Raw genomic sequence first — 14,744 nt, forward strand, 5'->3', positions numbered from 1 at the left:
TGTGACGTCACTGATGGACGCCGGTTCCGTGTTCTCGCACCACGTGGCACGCGCTGTATGTATATACAAGTGCCCAACTCAGGCGCCTCCTCTTCCGTTCACACTGCATCCGAGGCGGCAGCTGACGGCACCGTGGTTGTCTGTGGTAGGTAGCGGCTTCAACACTTCACTGCATGACATGTTTTATAGCATTGTTATTTCGTTTGTTAAAAACAACTTCAGATGAATTGTAAAGTTTTTTTTCACGACATAGGCCGTCTACATGTATTTGTGTGTTTCTCTTTATGTTTTTTATCGCCCCGGCCTTCAAAATTTCGCTTCAAAAAGGTTATTTAAAATTATCCCGATTTTTAATCGTTGAGCCGCCTGAACTCCTTGGTGTGACTGAGTGAGTTCTGTTTTACGCCGCATTTAGCAATATTCCAGCTATATCACGGCGGGGGACACCAGAAATGGGCTTCACATATTGTACCCATGAGGGGAATCGAACCCGGATCTTCGGCGTGACGAACGAACGCTTTAACCACTACGCTACCCCACCGCCCCGAATTTCTTGGTGAAACGAACAAAATATTCCGTTTCATAATCAAACAAAATTTTAAGCTCAAGCATATTTCCGTCTTTTAAGCTTTGAACAATATACAACAGCCGCTACCGTCAATGGCACACTAACGATTGTGCATTTGGAAAGGATCAATGTCAAGATTTATATTGTAAACCGTAATTGTTCACATCGAGTACAAATGTTATAAACAAAAATAATCTGTTTTCAAAATCGAAAGTTAAAATTGTTTATCCCAGTTTATGTTTCCACCACCAGCCTTCTTCCTCTGGGGGCGGTGGGGTAGCTCAGTGCTTAAAGCGTTGGTTCGTCACGCCGAAGACCCGGGTTCGAATCCCCACATGGGTACAATGTGTGAAGCCCATTTCTGGTGTCCTCCGCCGTGATGTTGCTGGAATATTGCTAAAAGCGGCGTAAAACCAAACTCAGTCAGTCAGTCAGTCTTCCTCCGATGGTTGTCACAAGCCGTCGAGCCTTCCCGATCATTGCTGACCGACGGTCGGCAAAGCTCGGCTCACTTCGGCACCACTCGGTCTCTTGATGCGCATCAGGCTTTACTGGGAAATTTGTTGTCCATAAATTTTATTCACAAACGTTTTAATCCCTAGGGTCCCCCAACCCCCTACATAATCAGAAACAAACGATTCTGTACCTAGTCATTCTTGGGATTGCTTAGAGTTTCCCCCTGTTAAGTGGAAGGAGTGGTTTGAGTTAAGGGACCGTTCATAATTTAAGGCTAGGGTGTGTGGTGCGGTGTGGTGTGTGTGTGGGGTGATGATGATTTTAAGGGGGGCTGGGGGTGTCACCCATTTTGTTCCAGCGAGCTAGGGGGCATCAATTGTGTACACACGTACTAGGGGGGTCATCAATTTTGTGCATAAAAATATGTTTAAAATTATGCTTAGAAATTATGGGGAGGGAGGGGGTGTCATTGATTTTGTACATGACATGCAGGGGAGTCACTTATTTTGTACATAAATCTGAGGGGGCATTCACATTGTACATGCTTCTCCATAAAAACCATCATCAACACACCCCACCCCAAGCCATAAATTATGAACGGTCCCTTACGTCATTCAAAACTACAGTACCTTGCAAACGTATCCAGCATCCAGTGAAAACTTCCCATTACAAAACAGTTTGATTTTACAACGTTTTCGAACTAACCTCTTTGCAGCACGCACTTCCTTTGATTTTGCAATGTGTATTTCCAGATTTTGAGAAACAGAAGCGATGCCTATGTACAAACTCCTTGCACACCTCGCCGTCACGATGCTGTTGACACAACTCCTTACAGCCACCCCGACTTCACGTAATCTCGTCGCAGGTACGTCTGTTGCGAGATCTTACTGATACAAACACTGCCTTAGTCACAGACAGCAAGACTTGAAGCACTGACCCCAAGGTGCCATCTGACGGAAAAAATCAAATTATTTCGTGAAAATCGCATTTGTTTTATCAGTAAATTATCCTATGGTCTCACCTAGAAATGGTTTTGCATTGTATATATTTAAAGAAAAACCTTTTTATATTGATTTTTTTCAAATTAAAAAGATTGATTTAGTTCCAAATGACTGCTGCTGTACCACAAATTCCACAATCATGTATTCTGATATGCTGTGCAGATATGCGGGCCTTGGTTGTTCTGATTCTGGTGTTTTTAGATAAGAACTATCAGAATCTACAACTGTTTACAATACTGTAGAATCTGAATAACGTAATTAACAAGGTCGTATGAATTAGGTATGAAAATAATAAATTAGGAGGTAAAACAGCTGGGTTTTGAGTGAAAAGCAAGGTCATTGCCCGTCGTGGTATTGTTGGAATATTGCTGAAACATAAAACTAAACTCACTCACTCATTCAGTAAATTGAATAGTAAACCGTTCCGAACGCGCGTAAATTGAACGCTGTTAAATCTTCTAAAACATTACAAACGCGAGATCTTTGGTGTTACCAAACTATTAAATTAATGGACAATTTTTCATTGACTTCAGAACTAAAGGAAACACTAATAGTGCTGCATGTGCGTTAACATTTTCTAACACTTTACTCTCATATGCAAGCCAGACCCAAGGTGAAGTACTATCTCTGTCGTAAGTTGGCATCCTGAAGAAACTTAGGCTAAATTTATTGTATGTGTTGTATATTGTATGTGAAGTAACAATGAAATAATTAACATAGTTTACAAAAAAACAAAAGAAAACAAAGAAATAGGGCGATTGATTTTTGCCTCCATGTATTATACTTGCCGCTGACGCTTTTTAAATAGGGTCTGTGGCACATAACGAGCTGGTAAACCGAAGAACAATTATAGAGCAACCATTGATTGTAGGAAAAACAATTATAATCATGTGCCTGAGGGTTTCTGTTTATAATGGAAACTAATGATCTCATTAACATTGAGAAATATGTTGGCCAAAACGGCTGAACTTTCTTGTCCCGAATGAAGGGACCCGAGAAACTATTATTGAAAATTATGGGACAATTTAAAGGCACACTATCACGCCACACTTCTCTCAAAATAATATTGCATTTCTCTCATCAATACTTACATTAATAACACATCCATCTGCAACATGACCCATTCATAAGCATTATAACACATCCATCTGCAACATAACCCATTCAGAAGCATTATAACACATCTATCTGCAACATGACCCATTCATCAGCATTCTAACACATCCATCTGCAACATAACCCATTCATAAGCATTATAACACATCCATCTGCAGCATAACCCATTTATAAGCATTATAACACATCCATCTGCAACAAAACCCATTCATAAGCATTATAACACATCCATCTGCAACATAACCCATTCAGAAGCATTATAACACATCTATCTGCAACATGACCCATTCATCAGCATTCTAACACATCCATCTGCAACATAACCCATTCATAAGCATTATAACACATCCATCTGCAGCATAACCCATTTATAAGCATTATAACACATCCATCTGCAACATAACCCATTCAGAAGCATTATAACACATCCATCTGCAGCATAACCCATTCATAAGTATTATAACACATCCATCAGCAGCATAACCCATCCATAAGCATTATAACACATCCATCTGCAACATGATGTATTCATAAGCATTATAACACATCCATCTGCAACATAACCCATTCATAAGCATTATAACACATCCATCTGCAACATGACCCATTCATCAGCATTATAACACATCCATCTGCAACATGACCCATTCATCAGCATTATAACACATCCATCTGCAACATGACCCATTCATAAGCATTATAACACATCCATCAGCAACAAAACCCATTCATAAGTATTATAACACGTCCATCTGCAACATAACCCATTCATAAGCATTATAACACATCCATCTGCAACATAACCCATTCATAAGCATTATAACACATCCATCAGCAACAAAACCCATTCATAAGTATTATAACACATCCATCTGCAACATGACCCATTCATAAGCATTATAACACATCCATCAGCAGCATAACCAATTCATAAGCATTATAACACATCCATCTGCAACATGACCCATTTATAAGTATTATAACACATCCATCTGCAACATGACCCATTCATAAGCATTATAACACATCCATCTGCAACATGACCCATTCATAAGCATTACAACACATCCATCTACAACATGACCCATTCATAAGCATTGTAACATATCCATCAGCAGCATAACCCGTTCATAAGCATTATATCACATCCATCTGCAACATGACCCATTCATAAGCATTACAACACATCCATCAGCAGCATAACCCATCCAAAAGCATTATAACACATCCATCAGCAGCATAACCCATCCATAAGTATTATAACACATCCATCTGCAACATAACCCATTCATAAGCATTATAACACATCCATCTGCAACATGACCCATTCATAAGCATTATAACACATCCATCTGCAGCATAACCCATCCATAAGCATTATAACACATCCATCAGCAGCATAACACATCCATAAGCATTATAACACATCCATATGCAAACATGACCCATCCATGAGGAATATAACCCATCCATCTGCAACATAACCAATCCATAAGCATTATAACCTATCCATCTGTAACATGACCCATCCATCTGCAACATAAACCATCCATAAGCATTAAAACACATCCATCTGCAACATTACCCATTCATAAGCATTATAACACATCCATCAGCTGCATAACCCATTCATAAGTATTATAACACATCCATCTGCAACATAACCCATTCATAAGCATTATAACACATCCATCAGCAGCATAACCCATCCATAAGTATTATAACACATCCATCTGCAACATGACCCATTTATAAGCATTATAACACATCCATCTGCAGCATAACCCATCCATTAGTATTATAACACATCCATCTACAACATGACCCATTCATAAGCATTATAACACATCCATCTGCAACATGACCCATTCATCAGCATTATAACACATCCATCTGCAACATGATCCATCCATAAGCATTATAACACATCCATCAGCAGCATAACTAATCCATAAGCATTATAACACATCCATCTGTAACATGACACATTCATAAGCATTGTAACACATCCATCAGCAGCATAACACATCCATAAGCATTATAACATATCCATATGCAAACATGACCCATCCATGAGCATTATAACCCATCCATCTGCAATATAACCAATCCATAAGCATTATAACCTATCCATCTCCAACATAAACCATCCATAAGCATTAAAACACATCCATCTGCAACATAACCCTTTCATAAGCATTATAACACATCCATCAGCTGCATAACCCATCCATAAGCATTATAACACATCCATCTGCAACAGACCCATCCATAAGCATTATAACACATCCACTAGCAACATAACCCATCCATCTGCAACAAAAACCACCCATCTGCAACATGACCCATCCATCTGCAACATAACCCATCCGTCTGCAGCATAACCCATCCATCTGCAACATGACCCATCCATCTGCAACAAAAACCATCCATCAGCAACAGAACCCATCCACAAGTAACATAATCCATCCACTGGCAACATAACCCATCCATCTGCAACATAACCAATCCATAAGCATTATAACCTATCCATCTGTAACATGACCCATCCATCTGCAACATAAACCATCCATAAGCATTAAAACACATCCATCTGCAACATTACCCATTCATAAGCATTATAACACATCCATCAGCTGCATAACCCATTCATAAGTATTATAACACATCCATCTGCAACATAACCCATTCATAAGCATTATAACACATCCATCAGCAGCATAACCCATCCATAAGTATTATAACTCATCCATCTGCAACATGACCCATTTATAAGCATTATAACACATCCATCTGCAGCATAACCCATCCATTAGTATTATAACACATCCATCTACAACATGACCCATTCATAAGCATTATAACACATCCATCTGCAACATGACCCATTCATCAGCATTATAACACATCCATCTGCAACATGATCCATCCATAAGCATTATAACACATCCATCAGCAGCATAACTAATCCATAAGCATTATAACACATCCATCTGTAACATGACACATTCATAAGCATTGTAACACATCCATCAGCAGCATAACACATCCATAAGCATTATAACATATCCATATGCAAACATGACCCATCCATAAGCATTATAACCTATCCATCTCCAACATAAACCATCCATAAGCATTAAAACACATCCATCAGCTGCATAACCCATCCATAAGCATTATAACACATCCATCTGCAACAGACCCATCCATAAGCATTATAACACATCCACTAGCAACATAACCCATCCATCTGCAACAAAAACCACCCATCTGCAACATGACCCATCCATCTGCAACATAACCCATCCGTCTGCAGCATAACCCATCCATCTGCAACATGACCCATCCATCTGCAACAAAAACCATCCATCAGCAACAGAACCCATCCACAAGTAACATAATCCATCCACTGGCAACATAACCAAACCATCAGCAGCATAACCAAACCATCAGCCACATAACCCAACCATCAGCAACATAAGCCATCCATAAGCAACATAACCTTTCCATCTCCAACATAACCCTTCCATCTGCAATATAACCATCCAGTAGTAACATAATCCTTACATCAGCAACTTAGTCCATCCATCAACAACATAATCATCCATCATCAACATAACGAAACCATTAGCAGCATATCCCATCTACTAGCCACGCTACTCACCCACTAGCAGCATAACCCATCAACTAGCAACATAACCCATCCATCAGCAGCATGACCCATCCATCAGCAACATAACCCATCCACTAGGAACATAACCCATCCATCAGCAACATAACCCATCCATCTGCAACATAACCCATCCATCAGCAACATGACCCATCCACTAGCAACACAACCCATCCATCAGCAACATAACCCATCCATCAGCAACATATCCCATCCATCAGCAACATAAGCCATACATCAGCAACATAACCCATCCACTAGTAACATAACCCATCCATCAGCAACATAACCCATCCACTAGGAACATAACCCATCCATCAGCAACATAACCCATCCATCTGCAACATAACCCATCCATCAGCAACATAACCCATCCACTAGTAACATAACCCATCCATCAGCAACATAACCCTTCCACTAGCAACATAACCTATGTATCAGCAACATAATCCAGCACTAGCAACATAACCCATCCACTAGCCACATAACCTATCCATCAGCAACATAACCCATCCACTAGCAACATAACCCGTCTATCAGCAACATAACCTATTCATCAGCAACATAACCCATCCACTAGCAACATAACCTATCCATCAGCAACATAACCCATCCACTAGCAACATAACCTATCTATCAGCAACATAACCTATCCATCAGCAACATAACCTATCCATCAGCATCACAACGCATCCACTAGGAACATAACCTATCCACTAGCAACACAACCCATCCATCAGCAACATAACCCATCCGCTAGCAACATAAGCCATCCATAAGCAACATAAGCCATCCATCAGCAACATAACCCTTCCACTAGCAACATAACCCATGCATCAGCAGCATAACCCATGCGTCAGCAACATAACCCATCCATCAGCAACATAACCCATCCAGTAGCAACATAAGCCATCCACCAGCAACATAAGCCATCCATCTGCAGGATAACTCATCCATCAGCAACATATTCCACCCATCAGCAGCATAGTCCATCCATCAGCAACATAACCCTTCCATCAGCAACATAACCCATCCATCAGCAACATAACCCATCCATCTGCAGCATAACTCATCCACCAGGAACATAACCCATCCACTAGCAACATAACCCATCCACTAGCAACATAACCCATCCACTAGCAACATAAAGTCTCCTTTAGTGAGAATGTTGTAATTACTGTAATGAACAATATTACGATATATACATACATATCTTGGTAATGCGCAACAGATTGCAGTATTTGAAAAAATATACATTTTTTCATTCCAAGCAATCAGGCTATTTTTCCATTTACACAGAGCAATTAACATAACGAAAATAAGGTTTACATTATAGGTGATTATTTACAAAGAGATTCGTGTTGATGCATTGTCAATGTTGAGCGATACACATAAGCTACGTACGTAGTCGCAGCCACGCAGCTACTAACTCTAGACCTCCCCAGGATTCTCCATAGGAAAGTAACATTCGGAACAGATCGCCTGAATAATGCCTGCCTGCGGTCACGGAAAGGGGCGAGATTGACCGATGTCCCAGAAAAAAATACACGTGTGTTATTCAATTATTCAATAAGAACTAGTCTTTAAACGCTGGCAACTATCTCATTTAATTATTTTTTTTCAGATAATGCAAAGTTTGACCTGGCTCAGAACATTCCCAAGTTAAAGTTGTTTCAAAATGGCGGCGCCCTGCTGAACCGGAAACGACGAACATATCGCCACCACAACAACTACCGCCATTACTACTGCAGAAAATGTCGGTGTTGTGGACTAAAAGAAACCATTTCTCGATACTAGGATACTATGGAGCTAAGGCAATGCAACTCAGTCAATGGAGTTTAATGTGCGTGAACATTATCCACGTCGTTGTCAGTCCACGTTGTCGTGACGTTGACGTCGACGTCAAACTGGACACACAAACATTTGATAACAGTGGTTTTGACGATATCTGGTTTCATCCATACCGACTATGCATTACGTTCGAAATACATTGAAAAAAGAAATATTTTCATTGTTTGTTTAAAGAGGGCATTACTCTCATTTACACATGGAACGTCTAGATTCCGGGTAGGAATACAGGCTCTCAGCAGTATGCTTGTGGAGGTAATTATCGGGACTCAGCTCACTAAAGTGGTCAATGTGTAAGCTCGGTATCACTTCGGGCGTTCCTTCCACATTAAACAATGTCAGAACAGTGAGTGAGTTTGGTTTTACGCCGCTTTCAGTAATATTCTAGCAATGCCACGGCGGAGGACACCAGAAATGGGGTGCAAACATTGTACCCATGTTGGGAATCGAACCCGGGTCGTCGGCGTGACGAGCGGACGCTTTAACCTCTAGGCTTCCCCAGCGCCAAGAACACCGCCTTAAACGGTTTAAAGTTTGACTTTTAGTTCAGAAGTATTTTCAATATTTATTAGTTTCCGTCTTTAACACATGTGACGGTACGGTCAGTTCTGCCTCCAACACAAATCTCCAACACTAATCTGTGTCTAGTTTAGATCGACCGTGAACCATTTAACCCACGACACAGAATTTACCGCCTAGCAAAGCCAATGAAAATCACATATATATTTTTGCCATCCACAAAGACATTGTTTCTGTCGATGAGACAAATCAAAGAGTAATTTCTTTTGATACCTGTTAAAAGTTTTAGTTTACTATAGTCTAAAAGAAATCAAACATTAATTTCTCTTCAACGAAGAGTCTCTGCTGCTTTGTATTTCTTTTTTCTAATTACAATTAATACTCACCTTCTACTCACTCACCCAGCTGGGTAAAGTATGTAAGGCTAATCTCATTAGCATTAACTCCAGTGTTTATAGACTTACATAACATTACAAGATGAACATTCTAAAACATAACAGGGGTAGTCAAAAACTTTGCTATGATGGATATAAATTTAATGTATGCTAAAAAAAGTTTGAAGAAAGTCAAACATTCACTGGGAATGTTCCCAAAGAAGAGGGTTTAGTTGTAAGGGTTCATTAACCACGGATGTTTCTATTGACAATGTGATAAGTAAAAGTGAACATGCCCACAGTAGTGATGTAAACGAAGTGCAAGCAGCAAAACCCAAAACTTCCACGAAGGATCATGCTACAGTTATCAGGGGGAAGCATCCCAGATCCCAGATTATGGTTTGCAAAATATTCATCTTGTGGGCAAAATACCTCCCCTGTAAAAATTGTGGTGGGCAGAGAGCTCCAAGTGGGCAGAGTTCCTGTAGGGAAATTCCCTGTGGGTAAAGTTCCTTGTAGGCAAAGTTCCCGTGGGCAAAGCTCCTTGTGGGCAAAGTTCCTGTGGGGAATATTTCCTGTGGGCAAAGTTCCTTGTGGGCAAAGTTCCTGTGGGGAATATTTGGTGTGGGCAAAGTTCCTTGTGGGCAAAGTTCCTGTGGGCAAAGTTCCTTGTGGGCAAAGATCCTGTGGGCCAAGTTCCTGTGTGCAAAGTTCCTTGTGGGCAAAGTTTCATTGGGCAAAGTTCCCGTGTGTAAAGTTTCAGTGGGCAAAGTTCCTTGTGGGCAAATTGTGGGTAAAGTTTCAGTGGGCAAAGTCTTCAGTGGGCAAAGTTCCTTGTGGGCAAAGTTCCTGTGGGCAAAGTTCCTTGTGGGCAAAGTTTCAGTGGGCAAAGTTCCTGTGGGTAAAGTTTCAGTGGGCAAAGTTCCTTGTGGGCAAAGTTTCAGTGGGCAAAGTTCCTGTGGGCAAAGTTCCTTGTGGGCAAAGTTTCAGTGGGCAAAGTTCCTGTGGGCAAAGTCTTCAGTGGGCAAAGTTCCTGTGGGCAAAGTTTCAGTGGGCAAAGTTCCTGTGGGCAAAGTTCCTGTGGGCAAAGTTCTCCATGAATAGTTTTCCCGCTAATACCTTCCGCAGGACAATCGAACATCTGATATTGCAGGTTTATGCACACACACGGACCTTCCGTCCATTACCCTATAGTATTCTTAAATAAACAAAACCAGTTTTATCTCCTATAGTATATTATTCATGATGGAGAAGCCCTTAAGCTACATTCTCTTCGGTAACGTGACATCAGTTTAGTTGGGAGACCATTATCACAGAGGATCGTGCCATCCATGTTGTAAAAAGCGATTAGAATTCATTTACTTCACGAGGTGATTTCACCGACGACCATGGCAACCGATTAGTGTTCTGGTTCATACACAAATATAACTCCAGAACAATTTTAACGATAATTCTTGAGGGAGGGCCAGTTACAAACATGACTGGTTCAGAAGATGGGCCGTGATGCCATGATACATTTGATGGAAGGGTCGTGAAAACAAGGGACGGTTATTTACGACTGATATACCATGAACATTTTGTGTATTTGATTTGATTATTCTTTTTCATATAACACAAACGTCTTCGGTATTTTACTCCCTGCGGGAAACTATATGGACGACTCGTGGGTGTGGGTGTATGATACGACAAGCATGTGATACCGCGGATCGGATGCGTGAGCACATAAATAAACAATATCCTGGAGATTAGACCTTTGGGCCTCATTGGGTATGTCTTTTTTTAATTAGCGGAAGTATGCTTCGTGGAATAAGCTTCATATGACATATTTCGTGTGAACACAAAAATAGAAATAGTGTTCAAATCTGCTTTCCGACCGCTGACATTCTCTCAAATATTTTGGGGCGATTTTGGCGGTTTTCAGTTTAAGTAGACACGCTGTTATAAGACTGGGTCCCGATCCAAAAAGCGTTCGTAAAATTACGACCTGTCGCAACTCTATAGTTTACCATTGGCTTACGAATGTCGTAGTGCTACGAATGCTTTGTGGATTGGGACCCTGGAATATTGTTCAATATGCGTTAGTGTTGGTAGCGAGGGAATCCTGTGGTGAAGTAGTCCACGTTTAGCATGTCTTCTATGTTGCCACATTTTGACAACCTTAGGGCGTGTCAGAATTCTATATTTGCTGGTTGGAAGCCCTGACTATCCGTGCTCGCGTGGGTGGGGTTGGTAAGCCTATAATTCCTTCATCTTTTCGAGTTTTCCTCCACCATCAAGATAGCACTTGATGTAACCCAGATACTGTTTAATCAAACTCACACTCTCAGATAGTTGAAACAATAGCGTGTACCACTTAAGACCTAGGTTCACTGTCCCTGGTCTGGGTTCTCGTACATTGTCTGCAGCGGCTGTAACATTTCCGAGTCTCGTGCTGGGATTCGAACCACGCACGTCTGATCCGAAATCGGACGCCTTGTCCACATGACCAAAGAGATTAACCCAGTCAGCAAGTTGACAAGGTAAGGATGTCATCTGTGGGACGACTCCACGTCCTGCTACACTGACATGGTAACGATGTCATCTGTGGGACGACTCCACGTCCTGCTACACTGACAAGGTAAGGATGTCATCTGTGGGATGACTCCACGTCCTGCTACACTGAGAAGGTAAGGATGCCATCTGTGGGACGACTCCACATCCTGCTACACTGACAAAGTAAGGATGTCATCTGTGGGACGACTCCACGCTCTGCTACATGTGTAAATCCTGTCCATGTTGTGACAATGGAATGTAAACTAAAAATCATAAATAAGTTAGGGATCTTGAATATTCTGGGAGTTAAATTTGTGCTCAGTTTTCACTCCAAAACATACCTCCTCTTCCCGTCAAAAATGTGTTGTCCCTATAATATTTCGTTGTTTAAAAAATTATGGAATTCAAAAATGCGAGCAACAGCATCAGTTTTATCCAGCTGGATTGGGTTCATCTAGCGTTAGGTGATCGTTTAACACGTGTTCGAAAGTATCATCTGTTCGTCAACACACGAGTACTCTGACCACATCGACCCAGCTCATGCTGAAGTGCAGCAGTTGGTGCCGGATGCAGGTGTGATGACCACAGCTGCTTGTCCTGTAGGTCAAACTAGCATCACGCGCGATTCTCTCAGGTTGCAGTCAATCTCTCACGATCTTCACATGGCTACTGACATTCATGTTATTTAATGGCCGGCATATAATGCAGGGGGTGAGGGGTGCGGTTGGGGTTGGGGGTTGGGGTTTGGGGTTCGGTTGCGTTTAGTGGAAGGTAATAGACTAGCTAGTCTCTGAAATGAACATATTTACTGAAGAAACGGTTTATAAATGATAATCATAAAATATAATGAAAAGGAGCCCTGAAACTGTCTTCATTTTCAGAAACTGTGGACACATATTCTAGACTTGTTTAGCCGATACACGTGCACTGCATGAAAGTAACAGTGAATGTGATTGCAAAATGGTTAATTTTAGATGTTGAACTGCCGCACTCGTGGAGGTGAAATGGGACGCTTTTTAAATACTGATAAATCGACTTTCAGTATGACCCCTCAGTAATGACGATTCGGGGGCAATTATGGTGGAGATTAAGGTTTTTTATGTCATTTTAAAAATTTGGTTTCCAATATTCCATTACATACCAATAACACGTTGCAAATGTTTTTCTAACAAAGCCCAGATCTACATTATGATACAAAATGTATCCATCCCAGGAATAGAAATTACCTCAAACAATTTATTCTGAACATTCATTCGTTTGTAGGACTTTTTACGGAAGTATCACACACCCTTCAGACTATTCTACATGGTAAATGATCTTTCGATTAGGTTGTGATGGAATCACATTTAGTGCTTCAGTGAGAGGTTGGACTCGTATTGAAGACAAAAAACCTGCTGGTACACAGTATTTTGAGAGAGAAACACACCAAATGACTGGCATACATCTTACGAGCGTATGACTTTAAGTTTAATTTCACGTTGCTAATTCCAGCACTATGACGACTGTGAAAACCAGACATGGGCTTGTGGAAGAGGGGTTTTTTGGCGTCACGAGCGAATGCTTTAACTACTAGTCTACCCCACTGCCTTGGTTTCTTCTAGTTACTTGTCACAGAGCCACGATTTGCACTAATTTCATGATGAATGGGTTTCACGCTGCTCTACATCACAACATGTACCCACGTGCTGCCAACATGTACCCATTAATTGTTCTCATGTAGCTAAGATGGGGTGTTCCCCTTTTGCCAGTCGTTATTGTTATAGGTTTAAAATCACCAGACCATATTAATTAGCAAGAAAATGGGGGATTCACATTATGCAAACACAAATTGTAGTTACGAGTATGTAATTATGGACGGATTTCATGCAGAATGCCATCAGACTGCATAGGCGGATCCAGAGGGTGTGTGTGTGTGTGTGCAGGGGTCCTCCCCGCCTTTCCTGTGGTGAAAGTTTGTTAAACGACCATTGAAACTCTGGTGAAAATGAAGTGTGCACCCCTCCTTTTCTCAAGAGTGTGCACCCCCACTTTCTCAAAAAGCTGTATCCGCCCCTGGACTGATGTCCCAAAAAACTTCAAAAATAAAATCACAAAGCTATCATCGCTATTATGTAACAGCCTTGTTCTCTTCAAACACAACCCAGGGGGCGTGGTGGGCGAGCTGGCTATGGCGCAAGGCTAGTGATCCAGCGAGCATGAGGTGCCGGGATCGAGCCCACCTGTGACCGGGTGTGAAAACCTAGGAGTCAACTTTGTGTGCAGACTCTTTCAGTGTTGTCACAACCCCTAGTGTACAGTACACAAACAGTACACAAACCCCACGAATCTGTTGGTATTTGACCAGATGGTGGCCACGTGAATACGTGCAAACACCTAGTTGCTGGTATAGCAACGTGCAACTTGGACAAAGTACTGTGACTATGTGTCCCAGTCCACCCTGCTGTGAATGAGTACCTCGTAAGGATGGGAAAGCCGCAATAACTCGGTGCGCCTTGTGGCAGCAAGGGTTGTATGCTCGCCAGGGAGTTGAGTTTGATAATAAGATGTGCCGTTGAGATTGACATCCAATGATCGAGGGAAAATAATACCAGAGCCTTGAGCATGCACTAGTGAGTGGATATGTGCGCTATATAAATGTCCAATAATAACAACCACAA

At 41.3% G+C, this 14,744-nt stretch overlaps 1 long non-coding RNA gene across 1 annotated transcript; it reads left to right on the top strand.

Moving 5' to 3' along the window:
• LOC124279950 lies at positions 1 to 8,590 on the top strand. The gene is made up of 3 exons (XR_006899536.1): positions 1 to 145; positions 1,777 to 1,889; positions 8,439 to 8,590. It is a non-coding gene; the product is annotated as an uncharacterized LOC124279950 (long non-coding RNA).
• The last annotated feature ends 6,154 nt before the right edge of the window (positions 8,591 to 14,744 follow it).

This window comes from Haliotis rubra, unplaced genomic scaffold (genome assembly GCF_003918875.1).
Source record: "Haliotis rubra isolate DU_JTF1 unplaced genomic scaffold, ASM391887v1 Scf259, whole genome shotgun sequence".
Taxonomy (NCBI): Eukaryota; Metazoa; Mollusca; class Gastropoda; order Lepetellida; family Haliotidae; genus Haliotis; species Haliotis rubra.